The sequence below is a fragment of the Pipra filicauda genome, unplaced genomic scaffold (assembly GCF_003945595.2).
Source record: "Pipra filicauda isolate LSUMZ 115617 unplaced genomic scaffold, ASM394559v2 scaffold290_size937220_pilon, whole genome shotgun sequence".
NCBI classification, from domain to species: Eukaryota; Metazoa; Chordata; class Aves; order Passeriformes; family Pipridae; genus Pipra; species Pipra filicauda.
Window position 1 is genome coordinate 163,752 of NW_024104410.1, and position 22,235 is coordinate 185,986.

Sequence of the window (22,235 nt, forward strand, 5' to 3'; positions counted from 1 at the left end):
CTCTGACCACAGCTCACGACCAGAAATGTGCCACAGGCTTAAGAACATGAGCATGGGAAGGAACACTTCTGACCTGCCACAGCCTTCAAAGCAGAACCTTGCCAAAATCACACTCCAACAGAGACCCAGCAGGACATCACAATCATGTAATGCAAAGATTTACAGTGAGACATTTAAAAAGCACAACAGGGATCCCATCCCAGACCCACAACAATCCCCACAGGGAACCAGGCACTTTGTACCAGCGAGGAAAACCTGCAAAATTATGCTGTTGATACACTTTGCTGGATTGAAAGAGAATTACAAATGTTATCTGCTCCACTGGAATATCAAAAAGGAAACCCAGCCACAGCTCCAATGAGAAACAACAGATAAATACCTTGGCAGTCATCCAGCGAGGGTGCAGCTTGGGTTCATCCACCGAGAGGCAGTGGTAGAAAACTTCAGGCATGAATCCGTTTTTCAATTAGTCATAAGCCAGTAAAGCAGTATCTGCGGGGGAAAAGTATCAAAAAGTTTTCTTCTGCAAACAGAGTTCACCACGGCTGGCCCCACAAAGTCCACTGCCCCTGCCAAGCCCACACAGCAGCTCTCACAAAGGTGAACAAAGTAATTAGTAACACAGGTTGACAACATGAAGGTAACAGGTCAGAAAAAATGCTGCGGGGCACATTGTAGGGACTGGTTTGCTTCACCCAGCCATCACATCCAACTGTGGGAGCGCTCACACAAGACCACGAGCTAAGCATTCACCCACTTTCCTTCCTTGAATACCCCTATAGAACTTCAAACAATAACAGCTTACCTACTACCTCTTGGTAAAACTCTTTCTGACTCCACTACAGCAGCTGACTACCTTGACTCCCTTCTTTATAAGCCCCACACGAGCTCAGTGCTGCTCATGTGGCCCCTCCCTTCCCTTCCAGGATTTGGCCCTCACCTCACCTGGGGGACACAGCACAGGTGGTGCTCCATCAATGCATGGCTCTGGAGGGGAATTTTCACCTCCTTGATCACAAGGTGAAGTAGCCTCGGCTGATGATCAAACCTGAAGTGCTCCTTATAAAGTGAAAAAAAATCTTTGCATACTGCTGCTCCAGTGAAGGGGTTGGCAGTAATGGCATAGGATAACAAGGAAGAGAAGGAAATCTATAGGCAGCTACAAATGATGGTGAATCCAGTAAGAACCTAAAAATCTGAGGTATAGGTTTGTCCTGAACAGGAATAAGAAGGGAGTAAATAGCCTGTCCTGTCAAGCGTCCTTAATGTCTGTGTACTAATGCAAGAATTAATAAACAACCAAAATTCTCTTTACGTGAGGAAAATGGAGGGTAGTGATTCAAACAGGAAAGGTGCAGTGCTTAGATGTGTGGTTTAGCCCTGTTAACAGGAAGGCTGAAGAAATGTCAGGATCATTAGTGATTGGTTTGGAGCAGGAAGATGAACCAGATGGCCCCTCCACTGCCCTGTCTGTGAACAGTGTTGGTTTACATAGGGTCTGGATTTGTTAGCACTAAGCCAACTCAAAAAAAAAAAAAAAAAAAAAAAAAAACAGTACAAAAAGCCCACAGCTTTGGGGCATTTAATGGGCTTTATGGCATTTGCACACAGAGAGGTTTGTTTCAGCATTTCCTTCAGTTTGGGAATATTTACACTCTGGACTTGCAGATGTTCAGTGCCACCTTTGACACTTCTGTCTAGCCTTGCTATTCACAGAATAGTCTCAGATCTTATTAAATTTGCTTTCCCTTTTATGAGTTTGAATTTCTCATTTTTATATCTGTCCACTCTAGTATAAAACCACAATTAAAGATTTCTGATATGCTTAGATAAAGCAGGCGTTATTTTTATCGTGACCCCTCCTTTCCCAAACAAGCGTGGCTAATCTTTTCAAAGCAAGCATGCCTAATCTTTCCAGGCTCTCTTCAAGGCAGTGCATTATCATGACCCAATTATTCCCCAAAAAGAGATAGCTGGAAAATTTCTATCAGGATGATTTGCTCACAGAAAATGCCGTTATTGCAAATATGGAAAAAGCCTTCGTATCACTTAGAATGGTTCTCTGCTGAGGAAATTCAGATCAAATATTTCCTGCTCTATCAGCTTGTTGAGATCTTGTTTGTTGCCCCATTCTGTTCCTAATTGGATAAGACAGAGCTGCATTAACCCGAGGTGTGTGTGGGTTCACTGTTGTACAGTGCCTGGGAATTGTACATTTCAGCAGGGCAGACACTACTGGTTTGGTTTTCATTTTCTGACTTTCGCTTTGAATTCCCCAGATAAACAAAAGTAAATTTCATTTAATGTCTTGAAGTCGACTAAAGAGAAAAAAACTGAGCAATCCATGCCATTCACCTCTGCACTTCCCCCCCAGGCTGAATGCTCTAAGCAGAGGAGGGATCCAATCTCACTGGTCTGTCCAAGGAAAACAGGGTGTTACCCACTGACAAGCTCTCTGCTTGGACAGGGATAAGAAGTTGGGCCCAATAATCCTTGTGGGTCCCTTTCAACTCAGAATATTCTGTGATTCTGTTGAAAGGTCTCAGCAGAGTTTTGACCAACTTGGTCAACTTGAAAGATTTTCAAATTGCAGTGAGTAAATTTGGGATTATTTCTCAGTTTCTCAGTGTTCTGACTTTAAACTAGGCATATTGCTAAAAAACCCAATAAAAGCCACAAACAGACACTCTTCTGAAGTCACTTCACCCCTATAAAATTGTTGTGACATTAATGAAACTGCCTTCTGGAGAGACTAGAAAGTTTGACATAAAGCTTTCCAACCCCAAAACAACATCAGGGTATGTTAAAGATAAATTTTCCCATTTTCAAGGCAGCGGTACAGCCTTCTGTGGGAGACCCAGCTCCACAGCTCACCCCCAGGCACTGCAATGGTTGCTCTCCATCCATGAAAAAGGAATGTACCTTTTATCCTGAGCACTGAATGACCATTCACTTTGCTGAAATGTTATTTCTTTTTATAACTGTGCAACAGCTTAAAAGAGGGATGAAAGAGGAGAAGGAGCCCAGTGCTGTCACTTTGGAAAGCTTTTATTGTGATCAACCTTACAGCGCTTTTTGTTGTACAATACAAAGAACGTTTAATCTCTCCTGGCTGGCACATTCCCTCCAGGGTTTTACTCCTGACAATGGGAGCTTTCACTTTGACCGTGGCTAAAATAATGTCAAACCCCATTGCAGGGCACTGCTTTGACTCTGGATACATTTGGGAAATTCTAAAGAATCAATGACTTCATGAGATGAGGGGGAAAAATAGGATTACTGTTGGAGAGGGCTCATATATTTCATACATTTTGCTTCCCATGAATACCACCATCTCTAAAATGCCATTCACTTTGCTGCTGCAAATACTTGCATGGTTTGTTGTTTGAATGATTTAAAAAAAAAAAAATTAGATAAGATTTCCGTAACACTTGGTCTTCATAAATCTCTGGATGTGCAATCTCAGGGCACTCCAGGTAGGAAGGGAGGAAGCAACAGAGATACTGGAGCAGAGCCACTGAGCCAGTGCTTAGAAGTGCTGAGCTATTTGCAGAACTGAAATGTCAGCTTTTCCTTCTTTTTTTCATGTTGGTTTGAAGGGAAGTGAAAGAGTTTGTACATAACAAGCTTTTGCCTGGGTATTTTCTAAAGCTTAGGCCAAATTCAACCTCTGAGTTTTGGCAAAGGTTACTAGAGAGTTATAATTCAAGAAGTTCCTCTGTACTTCCATATTTGTGCCAGGCCTACAGACCGACAGATGGAAACTCCCCAAAAGGATTTGGGTCCGTACACAGAGAGCCAAACAAGTGATTTCCATCTGCATGACTTCATTTCAGTTGGGAGAAGCAAACAGCAAACAAGAAGTGTAGGTCTAGAGAAGTCCCATGAAACAACACAAACTCATGCATCTTGTTACATAAATTTCTCTATGGTTTCCACACTAAAGGACATTTCAGATAAACATCCAGATTGAATCTCCATATCCAATGGAAGCCAAAGTTAAACTTGAATTTTCAGGCTCTGCCAGAGTGGCAAATAAAATAGTATCAGAGATAGAAAAGTAAATGTGTTGGGTTGTGTTACCAGCATTTGTGCAGCTCCTGGTGAGGTTGGTGGAGAGGGTCCCAACAGGTCCTGTGGAAAGACTGTCATCTTCACAACACTGGTCCTGCAGGTCAGAGAGAAATGCTGCCACATTTCTGCCTTGTGTGGGACAGTCCTGCACTGTGAACAGCAAATAAACAGGGTGACAGTGGCATTAGACAACACAGTGGCTGAAAGGTTTTGGCATAAACTAGTCGGGAAACATTTCTGCTTGTGTCACACACAGGGTGTCAAAGCCAAGCATGCAAATGGTCTAGCAGCATGCAAATGAAAAAAAAAATAGGTCAAAAAAAATCCCTTATACTGACTAGTTTCTCATTCAGTATTTTGATCAATCCTGATTGTGATCCTGATGAAATAAAGAAGAAAGAATAAGTAGACATAAGAGAAACTGTGCTGGATAAGCTCTCTTTGCTCTGATAGGTACTAGATAGTAAATAATCCATCTTGGAGAAACTTTGAGAGTCTGGAGTTTTCCCATCTAGAGATGTTTCTTAGTCTTGAGTTAGATATAAATGCAGAAGGCAGGTCACACTTATGCTGCTGCTCTGTAACCTTCCAGATGATAGGTAATTACTCATAAATGTGTCCTACAGATGCTCCAGGGATCCATCTGCACATGTCTGCCTGAGAGTTGTTGGTTCTGGATGAGTTCAGAAGGGACCAGAGCTATGTGAAGAGAGACAGAGTTAGGGGATGCTTAGTAATTCAGTTTTGCAGTCTCTGAATGGAAAATAATAAAGCAATGATAAGGTGGCTCGTATTATGATGACAGCATTTTTGGAAACCAAATACTTGTACAGCCATGGGAAAGCAGGGAGCTGACCAAGTGGGGGCAGGCAGCCCACCTCCAGCTCCAAGACAGCATCACCTATGGCCACTGTGGGGCTGAGACCCAGTTGGCCATCCTATAAAAAATTCCACCACCCCTTAACAATACATCCCTGGGCCTCATTATCTTTTTTTCAGTGGAAGGGGCATTTTTTTAAACATCCATCCTCAGTCTGCTTTGTTACGACTGAAGCTCACCGTTGTTTGCCCATCCCCTGTGGCAGTGGTGACCACCCTGGTTACTGCTAGAATTCAGCTCTTCCCTGTGCTGGGGTGGGCACAGGCTGCACCCCCTCAGCAGATGGGCTGGGCTGGCACAGCCTGCAGGGAGTGGGGAGTGAGATGCATAAGGTGTGTGGAGGTGGGAGCACAGAGCATTCCATCGTCTGGTTTGACTGACTGGAGACAACCAGGGAAATAAATGATGCCCAAAATCATCCAGCATAAGTTAGGCCACTATACTGCTTTATCTGAAATTAGTAGGGAGGCTTGAAATTAATTCAACACAAAGAGACTCCTGCACTGACCATCATTTCTCTGCTGCTGGAGAGAACTGCTTGGCAGTTTTCTGGGGAAGGAAAACTCCATAGCTGAGACAAAGCACGAGGGTGGGCAGGCAGTTGTGATAAAACCACAGGGAACCAGCACAGGGAAAATGAGAGCCATCTCATGCAGGACTCAAAAACTGAATAAACAGGTTATTTTTACAAGCTGGAAATGAATATATAACGCCAGGGATGAGGAAAAATGCAGCAAGTAACACCATTTGCAGCTCAGCATATTCCATTGCTATTAAAAATAAAAAAAAAAAAAGAAAGAAAGGCAATGAAAGCAGATGGGAATAGCACAACCAAAGCACCTCAGAATTTTATTAAACCACAGGAGAAGCGTTTTGAGAAGCAGAGACAGGACTGTGGTATCTGTACTTACATATTCTGCCTTCTGCATTCCCCATGGTAATGGAGATGTGACCCTGTAATCTGCTGCAGGAGTGCTGGTCATTTTATACTGCCATTAAGATGCAGAATGAGAGCTGCTCTTGCTCTCACTTGGACACTCAGACAATTTTTCTTTCTTAGCATTTTCAGCCAATCCACACTAACAGTCAATTGGACTGGTGGGTTTTTTGTCCCTCAGCCTGGAAAAATTGGACTGATTCCTCTGAGAAGTAAGAGAGCAGATATTCGTTATCATAAGGTGGATTCGTAAAGTTCTGGTTGGTTCAGCTCTTTTCCTTCATTTTTCAGCTCACACCAAGTCCTCAGATTTGTTGCAGCTTATCCCATTCCCTGGAATAGCACATCATTCAATATTATTAAGCATGGCCAAGACGATTCTTCATATTAAAATAAGCAGCAGAAAGTGATGATCATCTGAGAAAGCATTTCTTCACTTGAGTTTTATGATTTGCAACAGAAAGTTCTGCAATGAACCACAGCTCTTTGTCACTTGGAATAGTTCTGATATTGTTGCTGTTGTACTTTTCCACTACAGTGAAATCACTGGTATTACCCTTGAAGCATCTAAACAGCTCAGGTCAGGGGAACAGACATCCTGCAGGAGTAAAGTACTATAACTACACCCATTTTAATGGTGTCAGTCTGATCCCACAGTCAGGCTTGTAGGAATAACTTTCCTGCAATGTGTAAGTAGGTACTGCTGGATAAAGGATGACCAGTGTAGTGGAGAGTGGCAGTGGGTGCTGTCATTAGGACTCTAAATTAAAAACTTGGGAGAATCATTTGGCTTTTTCCATCCCCTTGTCAAGAAGCATTTCTTTGGTTTTTCCACACGTGGAAGAAGTTCAGATGAGCACACACCACTCTGAGAAGACTCAAGCCTTTCTGCAAAGAGGAGATCTCAGTGAAAAACAACTGTAAGGTCAGGCTTGCTGGGTCCACTCAGCCCTCCAAGCCCTCAGCCTTTGGCATTTGCCTCTCCTGATAAGCAGAGGCAGCAGGCTGCATTGTTGTACTCTGTCCCAGCCACACTCGGGTGTTGGCAATTGGAAATGACTATCCCAAAATAAGATGTCATTAAACCCCACATGCACTTGCTCTTCAGATTCCTACCATCAGTTATGGCACTTGACTGTAATGGCTTCAGATTCTTTTACCTTCCTCTCAGTGGATTCCTCTGCTCCTTTACATTTAAATTCACCTCATCTTCCTAAAAGCACAGTCAAACTGTAAGCAATAAATGAGCCAGGCAAAAACAAGTATGCTGTTGTTTTCTTGGCTTTCTCTATAGTCCTGATGTTTCTAGATCCCTTTGAGAAAGCCATCCCACAATGAATAACTTTGAAAACAAATGGGTAGAATTGTACCAGCCACCTACTTCTCAGCCTTAGAAACAGTAGGAAAATCCCACCTATCCATAAATATTTGTTAGGATGATAGTTCTGAAAATAAAGTAGGCTGGAACATTCCCTATCAGGCCAGGCTGCAGTATTCAGCTTATATCAATTACTGTCTATTTGACATGCTTCATGCTCTCTTCATTAACAGGATGAAAGGTTTTATGGGATAATAGCCTAGTTCCAGTGAGCAAAATGTATTTATGAGACCAAAGGCCGAGTCTTTTGTCCTTGCAGAAGGAGCCTTGAGACTGCAGTGATTGGCACTGGTCTAGGAGGGATAAATCACAAGAGCAAAACTTCTGCCCCGTAGAACATTGATCCATCCATGAATCACTGAGGACAAAGGATCCTCACTGCAGGAAAGCTGAGGGAGCAGAGATCATATTGGTGATGATGCTGCTACAGGAGGAAAGTAGAACAACCATTGGCTTCAGTCAAATATTGAAGACACTGTAATTACAGTTACTGCCATGTTAAATGGTCCCTAATGGTCTCCTCATCTGAATCAAGGTTTGATTGAAAGCTTGTGACCTGAAATTGTGGTCATTACATTATTGCCAGAACTTATTGGTTTTCTCCCTCTTCAGACAGCAGGCAGATGGTAATTGCTTCCTAAAACATTTCTCAGCTGAACAGCAGTGACAAACATTCTTCTCACCTCAGAAAATCCCAAAGCACATTACAAACTACCTGGATGGAGAGGACAGATGTGTTCTCCTTGGATCTGGCAATAGCTCCTCTCATCAGGGAAGAGGTGTGCTTGGCTAATGGAAAATAATTGTACCTGGCTTTCCACCCCAGCTGTCCCCCACCGTTAATCTCACTACACCTGCACTCAAATTATCAATAGGGACCCTCTTCCCTTATTCTATCAACAAGTTACATGGAAAATCTGCCTTCCCAACACAACCAGAGCAGACTGTAAGTGAGAATGGAGGAGGGTGTGCAGTAAGGCATTGCTAACGAGGCAAACGCTATTTAATACTCTCCAACTTAGTCCTTTCCTCCAGTGGGGCCACAGTTGAGTTACCACCCCTTGTGTTCCCTCTTGGATCTTGGCTTTGCTGGGTGCAAACAGCACAATCCCCTCTGGCTGTGATTTCTGGCATGTCAGGCTCCTGCTGCTGAGTTCTATTCCATTTCACACAATCCATGCACCATAAAAGGAAAAGAGAAATCCATACTGATCAATTATTATCTTACAGTGGCATCAACGTTTCACATTGTACAGGTCCTGGATAAAAATGTGGTATTCAAACCCCCACCATTGTTGGCTTTACTGATAGGCATTGTGAGACAGAACCTGACAAGAACTCCCAGTAAGGGCTTAAGAGGGGTCTGTACTTGTGGCAGATAAAATCAAATTTGTAGTGCAGAAGTTATCCATTTTAAGCTCAGACCATGGGCTGAAGTTACCACGGGCTGAAGTTAGAGCTCTAAATAAGTGTTTTCCTGCTTGAATTATGGGTTCTTACAGGTGAGAATTTACTACAAAACCAAAGCTTTTTAATCCAAATCATAGTGAGTGTCGTAGTTTGAATTATGGCTGTAAGAGAAAGTCTTTGGTTTTCGTCACCTCCTTAGTCAATGCTAATTCAACCAAGGTATGAATGAGTTAGTATTGGCCCCAAAAATTCTGTGATGTGCAAAGAACCACCTTCTCCCCAGCCCACGGAGCCTTTGGAGCCCTTTTTAGGTAGCCTCACAGAGACTAGATGAAAAATCTGCCTTCAGATGATGGAAGACAGGTTAATAACTTGCAGGATATTTATTTCAAGAAGGAAGATCATAGCTGCAACAAAACAAGTGAAGGAAGGAGGGATGCACAGTGGAGACACACTAAATATTTCTGCTGATCTGCTCCAGGGTGACACTGAAGGGCAACGTCCATGCCCAGCACAGCAAAGGAACAGCCTGTGGAGTTCACCAGCAGAAGATTTGGGAGACACAAGGTCATTCTGCACATGGGTGGTGTGATTTGAACAGCCACCTCAGGCAGGGTGAATATTAACTCACTGCAGCACTTGTTTGTTAAGGCAGTATTTACTAATAACATATTTTTTCAGTTTCCCAATCTGCCATTATTTTGTGCAGACACCTCTGTCTCGCTGGAAGCTTCTACTTGAAAAGTCTCCTTTAGCATGTCTCAGAATTGGGATATGCTACACTGGCATAGCAAAAAAAAATAACAATCATTTGGGAGCAATTTATTTCCAACAGTTATACACTCGCTCATTTCCATACCACCTGCAGATATGTGTACATCTTGTTGTTCTGATATTGAGAAAAAAACAATTTGCATTCTTTCAATACAAGCAATCCTTGGCTTGAATTTTTAGTTGGTCAAATAATGCCAAAGCAGGAAATATTGGAGTTTCTGTCTACACCATGGGATTGTGCAGGCAGGCAAACTCTATTACGGCCACGGTCTTATCAAAGGAAAGCTAAATCTTCTCATTAAATCTTGGCTGTTGTTATTTTCAAGAAGAAAGACTCTCTGCTGCAGGGGAAATTATGGAGAAAAGTGGAAACAAGTGGTAAAAGGCCATGGAGGGAGGCTGTGTGTGGAGCCACGCCAGGTGGAACAGGATGGCCACCCCTCGAGTCCCTGCCTGGGGACACCCACACTGTTCATCTGCTGGGTCCCAGGTACCACCAGCATCACCTCTGGATTAATGCATGTAGCCATCAACCCCAATATTTGGCACTTGTATACAGTCTGTTCCAATGGAAGTGCATTAAACCTTGTTTTGCATGTTCATTTTTAATTATTCTGTTCATCCTTGGCAAAATAATTAAGCCTGAATACAGCAAATACCCAACCACCTAAGTAACACACGTAAGTCCTACAAGATTTGAGGTGCAGTGCTAAAACAGAGCCCTCATTACACTCTCCACTAGCCTTTTCCTAGTCTGTCATCCGTTAAAATGGATATAAAATTGGCCCTGCTTTCCTGCTGTCTTCTCTCTTTAGGGAGAAAGGGGAAAGGCAGAAAAGAGGGAGAGAGGATGAGATACAAGACAAAGGCCTGTGACATAAAGATAATTCTGCTTATCTTAAAATATTTTTTTTCTTAGAATACTATCTTGTGGGGGATGAAGTTTGTAAAGCAATTTAAGAGGTTTCCAGCCATTATGGTTAAAGTGTGTAGAAGTAATCTAAATGGTTAGCAAAATGCTGACTGGAAGATGAACATGTTCATATTATATTAAACTAGATAATAAAATTTCTTTTTTGGCACTTCAAATGCAAGAAACAGCTTAGTGCTTTTACTGGCACTCTTAAGAAATGTTAATAAGACTTTTTTCCTGCTGTATATTTTAAATGTACAACAGGCAGTGCAAACAAAACTGCAGACTGGTTTCTTTGTTCTGCTGGGATATCCAGCTATGCTCCAACACACCAAAGAGACTTTTGTTTACATGTGCTGCATAAAGTTGTTCAAGAAAATTTAGGTTAACTCATGCCAGGATCCAAAACTCTGTGTGTTCAATGGATGAAGAGCACATTCCCTGACATCTACCCCCCCTGCCCTAAACCAGCTAATCCAAACACTAGTGATAGGTGATTTAGGAGTTGATACTTTGCTAAATAAGGTAAACCTGGCATCAGTCAGGCCTTATTGAAAGCTCACTTCAAAGTAAGCTTTTGATTTATTCTTAACCATTTTAAATGCCACGCCCCCCCCCCCCAAAAAAAAAAAAAGAAAGCTGAAGTTCCCATTGTACCTACACAGGCTCAACTGCCAGAATATTGTATTGTTATTAATGTAGAACAGAAGGCAAAACCATCACTGTGCCTTTAATTCTTAAAATGAAATACTAGGAAAGCATTAATGTTTTTGCAAAATAAGTTGGATTGGTTTTTTTTATTGTTTGGTTGCTTTTTTTCTGAGAGCGGACTGGATTGACTACAAAAAAGGAAGACAAGATAAAAGTACAAAATCTATAAAAAACTAGTGTTCCAAGGAGCAAGCACATGCACCTAAGAAATCTTTGTTGATTGTTGCTAATATCTATGATAATTAAGCTAAAAATACCCACAAAGCAATAGAATTTGCAGAGATGACTCTATTGTCTTAAGCAAATAATGAAGCCAGGAACAGTTAAATTGATCCCATGACTCTCATTTCAATAATAAAGCAGCAACAACTGTTAATCTATAGCACTCAGTTTAAATTACCAACCCAACGCTGAATGGGCAATATCATTAGAGAGAACACAGCTAAGAGAGAAATGCTGGCAGGGAAAAAGAGTCATCCCCATTGATATCCAACCTCCCTGAGAGTTTCTTGCTGGTCTGTACCCAGACTCGACATCAGGGAACAGTTCTCACAAACACCAGGTAGGTCTGTAGGAGGATTTCGGTGTCCAAGCAATTCCCTTTTATTTGTCCCCAGCACACAAAGGGCTGAACCAGCTCCCCAGGGCACCCTGGGCAGCCAGGGCACCTGCTCCAGGCACAGGGATCACCAGGAAGGGGCAGCTGGGAGGGAGGGGAGCAGCTCACCCCCACATCTGCCTGTGGTCAGAGCTCAAGGAGCCACCACTGCTGGCAGGGAGGCTCCAGGACACGGGACACATGTGTGTCCCTAAGGACAGAGAGGAGGAGCCAAATGAGCAGATGGGAAACTGTTTTCTCCTTCTTTTTATTCTTGTCCCCGAAATCAACACATGGTCTGCAAGCCAACCAAACTCACCCACGGATACCAGCACTGCCTAGAAGAGACAGTTCTCTTTTTAAATCAGATCCTTGCAAACACTCACACAAATCCTTAGATATCACAGGGGCTGTTGGAGCTGGAGCCAATGAACATCCACAGCGTGATGCTGTAGGTGAGGGGAGGGAAGGCTTTCACCATCTCTCCTGGCAGCTGTACAGAGCTTAAGGGAGTAAGAACTTTCTGTTCTCACTGAAGGTAGCAGGCAGGGCTATAAATATCCACATGGAACATATTTACTGGAGGATTGACTGCCATACTAACAACCATTTTTTTATAGTAGGACCAAATTTCACAGGTATTAACAACTTTCTGAAATAAAATCAGAGAATCAGAGGATAACTGAGGTGAGAAGGGACCTCTGAAAGCCTTCAGTTCAGCCTCCTGCTCAAAGCAGGGACAAATGCTATGCTAAGGGAGGTTGCTGAGGGCCTCAGGCAGTTCAGTTCTGACAAATCTCAAGGATGGAGAGCCCATAACCTCTCCAGGGAATCTATTCCCTTATTCTGATGATTTTTTTTCCATATACAGATGGGTGGAATTTCCCTTGCTGCAATGCATGACCACTGCCTTATCATTTTGCTGCTGCAGAGTCTGAATCCATCATCTCAACAATCCCCTTCCATTAGAAGACGACAGCAATTAGATGCCCCCTTCGCTTATCTTCTCCAGGCTAAATGAACCCAGCACTTGTAGCCACTCCTGATACACTGTGTGCTCCAGTCTCCTGAAGAACCTGGTGACACTCTGCTGGACTGGCTCCCACTCAGTGACCTCCTTCTGGCCCTGGGGTACACCAAAAACAGTTTCCTTTCTGCAGAGCTGCCCCAGCCCATATGGCTGATGTGTCTCTGGGGGCAGGACTGGCTGGTTTTGTCCTCACTGAATGTCACGAGGTTCTCGTTAACCTGCTCCTCAAACTTGCTGAGGCCTTTCCCTATCACTGAAAACAGATCCTGGAAGTTTTGGTAACACCTTCCATGTGCCTTCATGAAAAGAAATGGAGTAAATGTCTCCTAAGACTTCTGTGTATGTAGCCAAGCTCCCAGGTGCCCTGTTGGTTTTCACCAATGTTACATTCTTTACGACACTAATAATCCCCAAATCCAACAAACTGACATCAGCAAGAGTTTTTAGTGACTGCAATGACCTTGAAAATACTCCTGTGCAGCAGCAGGAATCAGGATTTCAGCATTAGTGAAGGAATAGAGCTGTTTGAACATGACTTTACAGAAAAAGAAGGAAGATTTAGTTGCTGCTCAAGCAGAGGGGGCCTTGAAATCTATAACCAGTTTTATTAACCTGTTTAAAATTCTGATAGCAAAATTTATGAAACACATTGAAGCCTTATTTTTCCTCTAGTAAGAATATTTCTTTCAGCTATTCATTTTGCATTTCATGAGACACTTCTGCAGATGCAATGAGCTATATCACTTCATTCTGCTTATATAGCATCCTGAGATCTAGAGGCTTCGAAACCTGTGTGTATTGTGATGACTGTATAGAATATCTCAATGGAAGTCTACACCTGCATCCTTGATAATTCATTTGTATCCAAGTGGAAATATTGATTGCAGCATTTGCGAAGGCTGATGTAAGCCGTGGAGTGGATGTTCACAAAACTCAACTTCCTCTGCCCAGGTTCTTCATAGAATTCATCCAATACATGGCATCTCCTCTATCACAGGAGTTGAGTTTCTCTCCCTAATGAAATTTCCATTTTCCCCCACCCTTGTTGCAATTACATATGCATTGTACAAGTACACCGAGGCTGTGCTGCTTTAATTTTGTTATAATACCCAGGGAATAATTAGTTCTGTATCTTCTAACAAAGAACAAATATATGCATTCAAAAATTAAATATTTGCTTGCCAAAGAGCCATCACAAGTTGTTGTGAGTGCTTGTCTTCATTATGTGTATCATAATTCTGCTGGTATAATGAAGGATTATGCACAACAAGGGAAAATTGGCCGAGTTCAGGAGGAAAGAAACACACCCCCTTCTCATGAAATTTTAGTTCCTATTGCAACAAGCTCAGGTCTTATGAAATATAACAAGTAAGGACTTCTTTTACTGTATGGAGGCACAGTGTCAGCCAGGAGTACAATGCTAACCTAGTTTACAGATCTGAGGCCAGCCTTGGGTGGTACCAAATGTCAGGTGTCAGGCAAAATGCTTTGGATCTTATTTTAACAGACTGTAACTGCACAACCCATTGACTCTAGCTGAAAACTGCATTGGGACTGTTTTTGTAGCAGAGATGCATTATCTAAACACATTTCCTTAGCACTTACTGGACATAAAACCTCAAAATCTCCTCATTTCTCTTTCTTGGACACACCTGTTGTATGTGGAACAACCCCCTGCCCCCGGTAGCTGGGGCACACAGTTTACACTCCTTCATGTGGCACGTTCTGTTCTCCTCCACCTTTGGTTGCTGGCACTGGGGAGTCTGATTTTTCCTCATCTTCTCTGGAAACTTCATAATGCTGGAGCTTTTGAATTTTGACCCCTGCCTTCAGGCTGGTGAACAGTTGTTCCAGTCTTTTTAGATTAGACATCACAACTTCCAACTCGCTTCAGGGGGTTAAAATGTAGAGAAGACCTTTAGCTTTTTACATCGACTAATCTGTTGCTAAAACACCAGCAATCTCTCTCTCTCTCTGCAGACATGCTAACCTCCTGTCACTGCATGAAAGGGCTTTAACAGTTTCTAGGGCACGGAATATACACAAGCCCAGAGTTTTGAACTGCTTTTCGCTGTGGATTTCACGTACAATTTGAGGCTTGCGAGGCATTACCCAAATGAGTCACGACAGCTCTGCTTTTCCAACAAAACCAGCAATAACCACAAACTCAGCATGACCTGGTGACCATGCTCAAGTCCCAGCAAACCCCTGTGTGGTCAGATAACTCAGGTGTACGTGTGTTGCCAGAGCTGACTGGTTACACCTCACACTGGGGGTTCTGCATGAGCACACCTCGATTCAAAGGCAGGGGCACAGCTCCCCGTGGGCACAAACCACCCTCCACTTACCTGCACAGCTCTGTAACCTCTCCAAACCTCTTCCACTGCTGTCTTACACCTTCCAGAGTCCTTTCAGGAACAGCTCTTACACCATCTTCTAATACAAGCTCACCTACAAGCGAGCTGCCTCAAAGCAGTGTATTTCATGGATTCATACAATCACAGAATGGTTTGGTTTGGAAGGGACCTTAAAGATCGTGTAATTCCAACCCCCTGCCATGCACAGAGGCACCTTCCTCTAGACCAGGTAGCTCTAAGCCCCATCCAACCTGGCCTTGAACACTTCTAGCAGCCACAGCTTCTCTTCCAGTGCCTCACCACCCTCACTATTATCTTTTTCCTAATACCCAATCTAAACCTACTCTTGACTCTTTGCTGTCTTGAGTAGAGTTTTCAAAACACCTTTAAATATTCAGCAGCCATTTTTCCAAAATAACCCAGAGTGAAGAATAAAAAATTATGAAACTCTGAAAAAAACAGAGGCTCCTCAGGGGATATTTAACTGCAGCCAGGGCACCTGGAGCAGCACCATTACCTGAGTTAACCATCCACCCACATCTGCCCCCACCTCAGCACTCACTGGCCCAAGATGCCTCTGTCCCAGCCACTCTCAAACAAACTTGGGACTGTAAATAATTTTTTAAAATCAGTCAGTTTAATTAGGGTCAATATAAGAGAATTCAACTGTGATGTAAAGTGCCATGGGCAGACACTTCAACAGTAGAAAGTCTGTAACCTGAGAAAACAGTATGAAACTGTATAATGAAGTACCTGGGGCCCAATCCTTGTTATGCACCTCGTCCCTTACATACCCCCACACACTGTCAGAGCTGCATTATTTGGTGTGAAGATGAACACAACCCAAATTTAACAAAGGAACACACACACCACGGAGAGAATAGCCATGAGGCCACATATGTTATGATAGAGGACTCAATGCCAACTGCAGCAACACGATTTTGATTTAAGGCTCAGAATTTCCCAGGAGTACAGGCTGCATTCCCACACCTGCTGTTCACCCAGGCAGCCCCTTGGCTGTACATTTACTTGCTTATGCAAAGGCATAAAGGCACAGCACACAGCCCTGCTCTGCCCTTGGGTGTTTAATTGATTTGTTATCACTCCAAGCTGGATGTACCCACATGGCAATAAATGAATCAAAGCAGAAAAGCAGCTGTAGTTTCCCTGGTGGAAGCTGACCTTACTTTCCAAGAGCACATCTGCACAGGGAGCACCATCAGACAGAGCAGGATCCATCACAGGATGCCCGAATGGACCCTTAGGAGCCCTGCCTACATGAGGCTGCAAACTCCACTGCAGAGCAACCAGGTGGGGCCAGAGGACAATCAAAGGCTCACCCAGAGATAACAGAGGAGGCAGACCAGTTTACCAACAGGCAGGCTGAGCCAGAGAATACAGAGATTACAGAATCACAGAATATTCTGATTTGGAAGGAACCCACGAGGATCACTGAGTCCAGCTCTTAAGTGAATGGCCTATCCAGGGGATTGAACCCATGATCTTGCTGTTATCAACACCATTTTAACCACCTGAGCTAATCTCAGGGTCCCAGCAGCAGCTGAGCACACCCACACACAAAGTCCTGTAAGGATAAAACTCCTTTCCCAAATCCAATGGGAGCTGGTACAAGTGTCTTCTCTGCCTTTCCTAGCCTATATTAATCCAAAAGTTGCTCTTAGAGCAACCAGTGCTGCCTTCTGGGTCCTGATGGTGTTATGCAAAGCTGGAGGGCAGAGCTTGTCCCAGCAAGGGACCCATCCTGCTTGAAGTCTCCAGCTCTCACTGGGATGCACTGGGCAGAGCACAGCCTGGCCCACGTTACTGCTCAGGGCATCCTACCAGCATGTGAAGAAGCCACCTTTAACCATGGTTAGGACAGGGTTTTATATCCAAATTTTAGACAAGAAGTGTGTTTCTGGGCATGTTGACAATCCTGAAACACAGAGCTATCTGGGAAACTCTCCTTGGTAATCCACGGCCAGTTAACAAGTTAAGGACTGCAGAGTGGCTCTGGGATGGACACACAGGGAGCCTTTCCAGGAGCAGGAAATAGCCATACTATCAGGTTTTGTTCTTTGGACAGACACCTGGAACACTAGGTCAACTGCCTTGATCTTACAGAGTTAAGATGTCCCATGTCCTCCTTACCTCTCCCTACCCAGCTCTGGATGCGACACCTTTAATGCTAAAAAGAGAGCAGATGTAAAGACTCTGATCTCAACTGTTACAGGCTCCTAACTAGAAGCTAGGCCCTCCTCATATTTTCTGGAAAAACAGGTAAATTTTGAAAGTGAGACTTGAGACAAATAGCTGAAAAGCAGTTATTTCACCAAAGAACTGCCTGTACCCAAATAACTCATAAAAACAATCCTGGCAGAGTTTGTGCTCATGTCACTTTGGCCCTGAACAAGCCTGCAAACACAGGACAGTGTGTAGCAGTCATTCTCCCTCTTCCAGAATAAATAGAAAACACCTGGATTTGGCTGATATGCTGAACACTGAGCAGTAGATACTCTCAAATAGCCTTTCTGGTCAGTACTCTTCACCAGGCAGTTTATCTCCTCTTGGTCCTGCAGAGGATCATGAAGGAATCAAGCTGCTCACTCACCCTCTTATATGTCATCTCCAGAAGCACTGTGATTGTCCCAGAACATTTCTATTATCCATTTGTCAGTGCTAAAATGGAGAAAAGGAAAAACATGGTATGTTCTGTAAATTACCGTTTACTGAAAGGGTAAGGAATGGTTTGCATGGTGTTTGAACAGCATGGTACAGATTCTGCATCAGGATAATTTTGTTTTATCTCGAGGGCTTCATTAAGGAAGAAAGCAGAAAGATATCACTGGATCTGAAAACCTTAATTTATAGAATATTTGTTATAAGACTAGATGTAGGATTATGTTCAAGATACAGCATTTTTTGATATCCTTGTAACTAAATACTGCTATAACCAACACACTGATGATGACTAGACTATCTTTTCAGCAGCAGTTTCACCCTCATCTTAGAGGCACTTAAATTCCATCTCAGCAGATTCATGTAATTGCCTGACACGTTTACACATCCTCTTCACCTCCATGTGCTGTTTGGAGCCTGCAAACTGCTCTCTGGAGTGGGCTGTGCTGCCAAAGGGATGCATTGACATTCCTTTTGGACAACAGCACCTGCTTGGCTGTTCTGTGCAGCCCTTTGCATGCACATGTGAGTTATCTGACGTCTGTACAGCGCCTGAATCGGTCTGGAAAGATGTTCAAATTAATTAGAATAATAATTAGCAGGCAGCTGAATTTCTTTAGGGAGCCCTGAAAATTCTGCTTGCAATGCATTGTAGTGAGCTGGAGTCTGGGCTGCCACCCAGCAAGGGTAACTGCCTCCTATCAGACAGGCCTACCCTAGAAATACCTTCAAATTCCAGGATCTGGCCCTTGGAAACCCATGATAACCATGTGTATTCCAAGTCTGCAGACGGATTCAAACAGCTCGTTTGGGAGCAGACTCTACTGAAACATTGCATCTCAATGCTGACATCCCCCGAGGGAAGAATAGGTAGGAGTTAGGATTTAACCTTTTGGGATGACAGTATGTGGCATATGTTTGAGATAATCAGTGGAATTGCTGAGTGAAAAACTGTATAATCTTAAAATAAATGTAGTTCACCCAGAAAGGTATTCAAACTCAGCTTCGTTTAATGTGAACAATTGTTCACATCCTGTAACATGCAACCCCGAGTGGTTACTAAAACAAAAAGGGATTGAGTGCCTCTAATTATTATTATTGTTATACAAATGTTTTGCTGTCAATGAGCCTGTGGTAAATAATCACGACATCTCATGGGTACAGCTGTCACATTTACTGTCACTAGCTGAGCTGTTCTGATTAAGGGCCATAGTTTTTCCAGTAAATACACATATCCCTCTCTAAGGACTAAAGAATAAATGAGAACTGAAAATCTGAGAGAGAAAAAGAAAGGGCTATCCCGTGAGCTTCATTCTCTGCTCAGAATTTCATGTTTCTGTAAATATAAAAGGGCAGCAGAGCCCTCACCCCACCTCACATGGACTCCTCTGGAGGCCAGAGCCAGCTTGCTCTTGTGTTATTCATCAGCCATGGATGAACTGGGACCATCTCCTGAAGGCTGGGGAACATCTCAGTGCTGTAGTGTTAATGCCATGCCCCTACAGTGGCACAGGAGAGAGAGGGCACATCCTGTCCTAGAGACTTTCAGCAATGTGGGCAATCCTCCTGTTCTTTTCCAGGTTGCTTTAAAACACCTGTAAAATAATCTGAGCTACTTAAAGCTACTCCGATGCTTAAACTTACAGCTGAGCTTTCCAAAATAGATTTTGTGTCCCTTCAGAGGCTGACACTTAACTCAGTTGGTTTATGTTTACTCAGTTTCCCCCCATTTTTATTTTGATTCATCAGCAATTTCTAGTCAAGTTCCAGCCCAAGTCTGTAAACATTTAATCTTTGTTGGTGAACAGAACTAGAAGCAATCAAGTAAAAGCCACCCTCTTAGATAAAGTCTTGTAAACTCTTGACATACAAGATGTGAGTGAGTGAAATAGGTCAGTTTTCATCTCATACCTTTTGTTTTTTCAAGTTTTGAAGATCATAAATGTTTTTCCAGCTTCCTCTGAGGATTTTCACCACTGCCTCACCCTCTGGTTCTTCCTGAAGAATGTGATGAAACAAAAAGAGAAAAAATATTCCCATTCTCTTCTGACATCTGCAGCTTGGCCTCCAGTGGTCTGTTCCCAGCAGGATGCACCCATCTGCTGTGCCCACTGGAGGCTTGGCAGGGCCTTTTCTCTCCCGTGTTTCAGGTTTTGGCCCATTCCCCCCAGCTCAGGGTAGGAACAAACATCAGCATTTCCTATGGGTTAAAATGCTGTTGCCCAGCCAGTGCCCTGGATCTCATGACCTCTGGACCTTGAGAAAACTTGGTTGTTTTCTCCTGAGCCACATCTCAGCCCCTGTTTGCACTTTGGCACAAACACCCTGCAGAGTCAGAGCCTGCCTTGAGTCCTTTTCAGCTGGCATTTCACCCATTCACAAGTGCTCTCTTCCATCAATTTGAAATGTTTCGTTGCCATTTTCCAGTGCTTCTCTCTCTGCTGCCATCACTCCTATCCGAAGTCTCTCTTCTTGCTGGTGACCTGTCTTTCTCCTTCCCCATCCGTTACTTCCACGGATCTTCTTCACTGGCCAGTAAAGCCTCGTGGCAAGTTGTATTAAGTTCATTCAGACATTGCACAGTGTTTTGGAAACTTGCATGACAACTAGAACAAGAAACAGCCCTGTCATCTGTATCTGGAGCTCTACAAAATTCCCTGAGGTCTGGGAAGGTACAAACTTCAGAGGATGTTTTCTCTGTGCCTGCGGCACTGACAAAGTCCACCTGGGCACTCCAGCATCAGATGAGACCTGGCTCTCACCTTGGGCAGGAGGAGAGATTTCGCTGTCCTTTCATTGCTGTGAATCTTACAGGAACCATGTTTTTAAGCCACTGTTTCTCTAACAAACTGCTGAAATTGTCTGGCACTGCCAGAGGCTGTCAGGAGGGAAGAGGGATGGACAGACACACACGGAGTTTGGACAAGTTCAAATCTGTACTTTGGACCTGAACTCATGCAAGTCCACTCTGTTTGGGGTATAGAAAGGGGTCCCAGGGGTTTCACCTCTTCTCTAGGGCTCAGCAAGCCTGAGCTGGTTTGCAAAAGTTGTTTACTATTTGCTCCTCCAAATAAACTTTTGCTTCCTTGCTACACCTCAGTGATCTACTTCCAGCAAACAAAGTGGCTCCTCATGATCTCTCTGCAGGGCTATTGATGTAACAATCAGTGGAGGAGCAGCAGGAGGGTGTGCACACAGCCTGTTCCCAGCTCACACAGCTCAGAGGAGATGGGAAGAGAGAAGGAGGTGGTGGAGGGAGAGGCGATGGAGAGCATAGAGAAAAAACAAGGGAAGAAAAAAGATGAACAGGCTTCTTGTTTCTCCTCCTCGAGGTTCACAGTTTCTCAGGAAGGATAGAAGCATGTTATCCCACCTGCCCTCTGATAAACACAGCACAGATAGGGATGCCAGATTCCTTTCCTGCTGGAGAGAGCAATGCTAAAGGCAGCTGCTTCCTGAACACCCATAAGAAGCTGTGGGGTTTTTCCTCCTAATAGCTTAAAAGTACTCTCATGAGTCAGAAAGGAAGAGTTTCAAGTCCCACTCACTTTGATTTTCCATTAAGCTCTCCAGCAGCACACAGAAGCTCGTTCCTTGTAGCCAGAGCAGAACAAAGAGAACACAGAGAGGCAGGAGAAAGTCAAAGGGAAGGAAGGCTTGGCAGAAAGTGAAGTCGCTTCTTTTCTTGCTGGAGTTCTCTATCCTGTAATTTCACCTACAGCAGAACTGTGCAAATTTGCAGTAATGGCTGGGAGACCCATTGTGAGCTACTGAACCTTGTGAATTACAGAGTAATTGGAAAAAACACAATGAAAACAAGGATTTGCACCATAAAGCATTCCTAGTTCCTTTACTGGGATGGCTACAGGTCTGGTTATTTAAAAGAACACTTTGTAGTGTGCTGCCATACTTATGAGAGGGTGCTTAGTGAAGAAACAAATGCTGAAGGCCTAATAAAGAGAGATTTCACTGTAAGCAAGAAGAGCAGCACTAATCTTTACAGCAGTAAAGATTACCTTTAGGAAGAAATACCCAGAGCCAAATGAGTCGTACTTGATTTTATAAGAGTGCAGGTTAAAGAAATTACATTTGGGTCTGTTGTGCAAATCCTCATTTAGTCCTTTCTGTCTCAGGGAAGCCCCCTCCTCCATGTGCAGATGGCACAAGGCAGAGCTCAAACCCCTGTAGCAATTCCCTGCATGAGCAAGAAGCCTCCTCTGCAGCCACTCTTCTCCTCCTGCATTCTTTTCCCCTTCCACCCCTGACAGCTTTTATCTCTGGATAACTGGACAACTTGGGTCCAGCACCAAATATAACACCAGGAGAGGAGAAGATCCTCATAGAGGGCTTTAAAAAAAAAAAAAAAAAAAAAAAAAGAGGATTAAAAAGCACCATGTGGGATTTTGAAAGGGGCTGTGGGCAGTTATCTGCCTCAGAAATACATATTCAACAATGACTATCAGGGTCAGATGATTTATATATGGAAAAGGGCTG

General features: G+C 43.5%; 1 long non-coding RNA gene across 1 annotated transcript in view; it reads right to left on the minus strand.

Annotated features, from left to right (window-relative positions):
- LOC120323579 overlaps window positions 1-449 on the minus strand; it is an 87,424-nt gene extending 86,975 nt beyond the window's left edge. Inside the window, exon 1 of the long non-coding RNA XR_005564196.1 lies at window positions 380-449. This is a non-coding gene — a long non-coding RNA (uncharacterized LOC120323579). The remainder of the gene's footprint in view (window positions 1-379) is intronic.
- Between the last annotated feature and the right edge of the window lie 21,786 nt (window positions 450-22,235).